Raw genomic sequence first — 6,688 nt, forward strand, 5'->3', positions numbered from 1 at the left:
GGTGAAGGCTACATTGACTAACGTACGCTTGCGGTATATCCGTTTGCCACTTCTGGTGTCAACAATAAGTTCGTAATAGTACTCAGCTCTCCGACATGTTCGAGAAAAAAAGTTCCAACTACATGTGTGTTGGCAACCAAAATATGATTAGAGAGTTGAAGATGAATTGAGAAACAAGCTTTAACAAGAAAAGAACAAAAGGAATCAAATTTAGAGAGATTTGAGACACATTGGCGTTTAACAAGAAAAGAACCAATACTACCAAAAGGATCTAATTTAGAGAGATTTGAGACAAATTGACGTTTTCCTAGAAAAACTGGACTAGGCTGGTTTGTGTAGACTAAACCGACCTATGATAGTTTTCGCCAAGTGCACATGGTGGCCCAAGTACATGGCGCCCAGGCAGGTTTTTGTAGACCGGCCACGGAGGCCCCTGTACACGACCCAGGCTGGTTTTGGTAGTCTAACCCAAACTCGTGTTTTTTCATTGGAGAAAGTCATATCATCCATAAGTTGTGTGTGCAAATGATTTCCTACTAGCGAAAAGATATATGGATGGATAGAGATGAGTGAATAGCCTATTAAAAAAACTCGGTTCAAGGCACAACACTAGGGAAGAGATTAGTAAAAGAGATAACAACCCTAATAGTGACTACTTCCCTAGCCTAAATCACTTCAAAGCAAGCCCCTAAATAAGCCAAGTAGCAAGGATCACGACTACTCTAAAGCACACAGAAGTTACGAAGACAACGCAACTACACCTAGTTGAGCTACACAAGTAAAACTACTTGAACTACACTACTCAACTAAGTGACATACTTCTACAACTACATCTTCAACTACATAAGCACAACTAGGAGACACGATTCTCAGTGCGAGGCTTTCGAGAACGAGCCTATATATCTTTGGGCCATAAACTACACAAGCACACTAATGTTTTCTGGATTAGTGTATGTCTCCTAGTAATGTATCATGAAAATATGTAAAAGCGTGTGTTGATCGATAAGTGGATGCTACTATATATGTTTGTTTGCAAATTAGTTACTGAGCCTATCTTTGGGCCATCTCTCCCTCTAGTTCCACAGATTGAACTAGTTTTCCAGCTTAGTCATTTTGGAGAACTAGCATAATTTGTGGAGCTAGAGGGAAAACAACTTCCGAGCTGCAGGGAAAAGGAGCATCACAATCGGTTTGAATACAAACCGAAGCTAATATAATTTGCACTTTCACTCCCTTTTTCAGGCTGTGTTTAGTCCGGGAATTTTGGAAATATGGTACTGTAGCATTTTCGTTTTTATTTAGGCAATTATTGTTCAATCATGGACTAATTAGGCTCAAAACGTTCGTCTCGTAATTTCCAACCAAACTGTGCAATTAATTTTTTTTCGTCTACATTTAATGCTCCATGCACGTATCGTAAGATTCGATGTGATGGCTACTGTAACACTTTTTGGGAAACTTTTTGGGAACTAAACAAGCACTCAGCTGAGATTTGTACCTTGGGTATCACGACCTTATTCTGGGAAAAGAGAGTTGCAAACCCGATTCAGGAAAGCTCTATTTCTTTAGTATTGTCACATATTTCTTCAGTGGTGAGGACTTTCTTGTCTTGGAGTAGCCCTAACTGTGCACGGAAAGGGCACAGGCAGGGACCCTCTGCCGATCAGTTGAAAACAACCAGTGACATCTAAGGTACGCCCCCTGATAAGCATACCGACAAGATTATTGATCCTGATCGATACAGTTACAGTGACACGGGAGACATCCAACAATAGGCACAGAGAAAAGGGTTGGCCAATCCAGAGATGTATGCCGACACGCATGTTGAATAATACATAGGATATACATAATCCAAATACTAAGTACCGTTAAACAAAAACAGATCAAAAAAAGGGAGGATGCAAGCTAGCAGCACATAGAAAATTAGCCACCATTTGTGGTGACGGGAAGAAAATTTACTCCAACACTGTGGCTTCTCTGGTACTCCATGAATTTATTAAAAGATTATAAGCCCAATACTGTAAAAATGTAACATGATTTGACTATATTAATGCACATATATAGTGTCATTCATCCAAGCATTTGAAGTTTCAGTTTTTTTATGGGACAGGAGGGCCTCCCCCCTTACTGAAAATTGTATTAAAGTAAACAGGAGATTAATTACGTATATTACAAGGATTCAAGCCAATTTACAATTTGTCAAAAAAATGTACCCTTTGCTCTATGGATAACCATGGTGAAATCTTGATTGAAATTCAGTCTACACAACTCTACATGACGCCAAAGTTAGTCGTTGCTGATTGTTAAAGATCTTTCCATTCCTTGTAGTCAAAATGCTCTAGCATATTAGTACTATGATTCCCATGAAGAAAGAAACTTAAAGTTGCTGCTGAAAAGGTTCTAGAATCTGGAGTGTTGATTGACTCTCATTAATTAAAACATGCCCAGCATGATTTGGAATTTTGGATAAAGAGCAAAAAGGAGGAGGTGTTACAGAGTCTCTTCCACCTCATCAGAGCATAGCACATAATTATAGGAGTTACATATTTTCCTACACTGAATATTCCTTATATTTAACTTATCTTTTAAAAGTAATAAGAAAACTTTGTGCCTCAATTGATTGCAACTCTTCCAGAGGCATTTGAAAAATGGGTGTACCTCTATATATCCTTTCATATGCTTGCAAGCCTTCCTTGAACTGTAAATGCAATTATTAATTCACCCAAATACATGACCAAGAATCAGGCTCTTCTATAAAAAGAAGATTGTCTCGCTGGCCTGCTAGATATTGGAATGTTGTACAAAAGCTTCAAAACATAAAGCTCCCAAAAAAGCTTCAAGACATAACGGGAGGTGGAAGAGGGAATGGAATGCTGGGCAGTTTTTTAGCCTCTTGTAGAGCGAGATTTTTTTTTTAATTTTTTTTAGCAGATTACAGGAGTTCAGGATAAGCTGAACTAAGAACCTGATCTGATCTGAGATCATGCAAGCAAAAGAAATTTATTTACATTTCTTGGCCAGGGTTTAGCTAATCCAAAGTATTGAAGAATAGATTTGATGATGTCCATCCACCAAAAGGACCCTCTTTTACCATATCCAGGCAGCTACCAATTGCTATAATATAACTTTTCCGAATAAGATAAACCCAAGGAAATCTCCATGATTGAAGAATTTATGTACTTCTTTCATTAGAAGGACCTCATTTTGAGGTTTGAGATTAATCACCCCTAATCCACGTACTTTGGAAGTACAGACCATTTTCCATGCTGCACATGGTGGCTGTTTTCGTTTTGCATTCAGATCAGATCCATACCAAATAAGATGCATTCTATATTATATTTATCAAGCTGTTTAATGATAGTTTTTCCATGGATCCGTATCGTGTTTAATATTTCAAATCTTGATGTACTACCTCCATTTCAAAAAGAATACAATTCTAGGCACATTCTTTGTTAAAGTATCTAAATTTTTTTTGAGGGAAAGCAGAAAGTATCTAAATTTTGACTAAATATATGGGTAAACTATTAACGTTTATGACATCAAATAGGTATACTATAAAAATATATCTCATTACAAATCTAATGATACTTATTTGATAACATAAGTATTGATATATTTTATATATAGTTAGTCAAACTCAAGATACTCAAGAATGCAACATAAACAAGCACAACTTGATGATAAATCCATGACGATACAATGGTATATATATCAAAAGCTAGACCTTTTATATATACTCCCTCTAGTCACCAATAAGGGACATATATATTCAATGGTAGCATGCATGTTATTTTGTATTTGTTGAGTTTGATTATTTGATAATGACTTGCCTTTTTTCTCTTGAAATATAGTTTAATAAAAGTATATTCTTGCTATATTTTATAAACATTTTGCAAAACCTATTAGTTAAAGTTTCTTTTGGAGATTATGTCGAAATTTCTAAAAGATCACTCATGTGTGGCCGAAGGAAGCACTATATATCCTTGAATAAATAAGCACTCATGGGCCACCCTTAGTAGATAATTTTTTTTTCCGGAAGGTACTTATAACACATCTATATATATCTCTTTACATATGTACTTATAACACATCTATATATCTCTTGTATACTATTGCAAGACATGGAGATCATTGTAGACTTCTTAAACTACAACTAATGGTATATATTTCAGCCATGCTTATGCGACCGAGGAACTAAGAAAGAGAGATACCAGAACCTCAGGTACAAAGGTGCACATCCAGAGTGGCACTGTGACTTGGTTTCAGCTACCTAGAGTCTCAGCTCCAGGTTGAGATCCAGATGCTCACCCTGGTCAGCAGTGTCGGCGCTGGTGGCCGCAGGCGCAGCGGAGGCCCTGACCCAATTGAGCATGTCGATCGTGCCATCGCAACCAGCCAGCGTGCCATCAGCCACCACCCTGTCCATCTCTAGTGGCCTGATGTTCACAGGTGCGAATAGCGCGGCCCACCTTTGGAGCATTCTCGCTCGAAAGTTTGGGACGACGTCGGTGCCAGTGCCATTCCCGTCACGGCCACCGGCAAGCACAGGCTCAGCGACCATAGCGCTGCCACCGTGAGACAGCGATGGAATGGACAAGGTGGCAGCGCTACTGATGCTGCGGTGGACGATCGATGACGACAACGCCGGCTCAGCGATGGTGCCGGCGTGCTGGCCGTCGTAGACGTAGGGGTTCCAGCTGGTGCTTCGCTCCTTTTTGTGGGCATTCTGGTGGCCACCGAGCGCCTGCGACTTCAGGAACGTCTTGTTGCAGAAAAGACAGGGGTAAAGACGACGACGCACGTTCCTGCCGCCCACGTCGTCGTCGCCGGAGCTGCCGCAGACCGCCGGTGCCAACGTCAGGGACAGGTCCGCCGCCGCTGCCCCAGCTCGTTGTGGAGCACTAGATGGTAAGCACTCCATGCGCGCAAAAGCGTTTTTGATGTAAGCAATGCAATTTACCTTGCGGTCATGGGTTCTCTCAGCCTCGCTCTCCCGGGTCTATCAATATCTATATATATCTACATACACATTATTGCATCTCAATCAAAGTATATATAACTTTGACGGCGACACATCACCTCCCACATACATTCACCATTTTTTCAAGCTGAAATTGTGCATGGTACATTATTGTTACTCGAACCATGACTTCTAACCCCTTGAACATATATTACGTCCTGACCACTTCAATTATATATATGCAAGTTTATTCAGAGAATGATTCTTATTGTATTCATTTTATAGACTTTGTACAATGGTTGAAAACGCTTCCTGATGCCTACCTAAAATAGCTATTTTTGTTGATTTTATTCGTCCAAGAGCATTATGGTAATTTCGCAAAGCCAACTCACCACCCCCGCCGGCCCACCTCCCGGCCTGCCCACGCACCTGAGCTCCTACACGAAGGGAAAACGTCGCCGGCCTGCTCGACATCTGCCTCCCCGTAACACCAGCGCCCATCCCTTGCACTAGCCCTAGCCGTCGCCGGCCTGCCCTCACCCTCGCACGGCGCCGTCGTTGCTGGCCATACCTTGCCTGTGCCTAGCTAGCGCCATCAGTCCTCCCTCCTCCCCGGCGCTGCCGCCTGACGCGAGTGGCACCTACGCCCACGCCTAGCGCTTTACGACCCGTGGCCCCTGCCGGCGCCATCATCGCAGCTGCCGAGGAGACATGCTTGGCCCCCGCCAGTCTCCCTGTGCCCTCCGCCGACAATGCTTGCTGTGGAGAACTCTCTGATCCGAATCCGATCGAGCTCCAATCGCAGAAGGCCGAGGTTCCCATCCTCTTCACTTGTCTTGCATTTGATTTATCTCATATAGCATAAATTGGGAATGCAGCAATGCATTTTGTTTCCCGTGTATGATCCAGTCACTTGTTTTGCACTTAACGATGGATTCATAAATTCTAAATTTCATTCATCTCACTTGCGGACAATGTCAATGGAATGATATCTTGATTTCAAGATAAACCATTGCTCGTTGCTAGGACATGGTCATCGTAAACAAACATACTTTGCTTGGAGGATTATGTAAACTGTACTTTGGTTATTACTAAGATAAAGCACAGTTAGTAAACATCTAAACTGAAAAATCATAAAAATGTGTCAGGTCTTTTTCAGCAGTGATAATATAATGCGGTGAAATCTGGTTTCAGCTGCATGGTCTGCTACTGAACTTGTTTTTTATGTGTGACTATCTATCTGCAATCTGTTGGTGCCACAGTGTTGAACATGTGCTATATGGCATTGATGCACATGGTAAACAATGTTTGTTTGTGAATTTGATTCTTGGCATATATTGTATTCCTCATATAGGTTTATTTATTTTTGGTGGGTTAAGTGGTGCTTATAACTGCACACGTGATTTGAGCAATCTAATTTTGAACTTGCTACTGTCATGACGCTTTTTGTGATGGAGTTGTTAACTGGGGTTGGTCAATTCTTTTTCTTTACTGATGATTGCATGTAGGCAAAGAACCCGTTATGCATAAGATATCTTGTAGAACGTGGCATGCTAATGTACTCTGTTTTTTTTACTGATGCAGGAGGAAATGCCGGGTCTTGATTTTTTGCTAGGAGAACAGTGAAATTGTTAGAAAAATGTTTGGTAGTGAAAAAGAATGATATTGGTTTTATAAAAAATATGCTATGGGAGAAGGATTTAGTGTGAGAAAAATCTATTGTGAGTG

The sequence above is a fragment of the Miscanthus floridulus genome, chromosome 4 (genome assembly GCF_019320115.1).
Source record: "Miscanthus floridulus cultivar M001 chromosome 4, ASM1932011v1, whole genome shotgun sequence".
NCBI lineage: Eukaryota > Viridiplantae > Streptophyta > Magnoliopsida > Poales > Poaceae > Miscanthus > Miscanthus floridulus.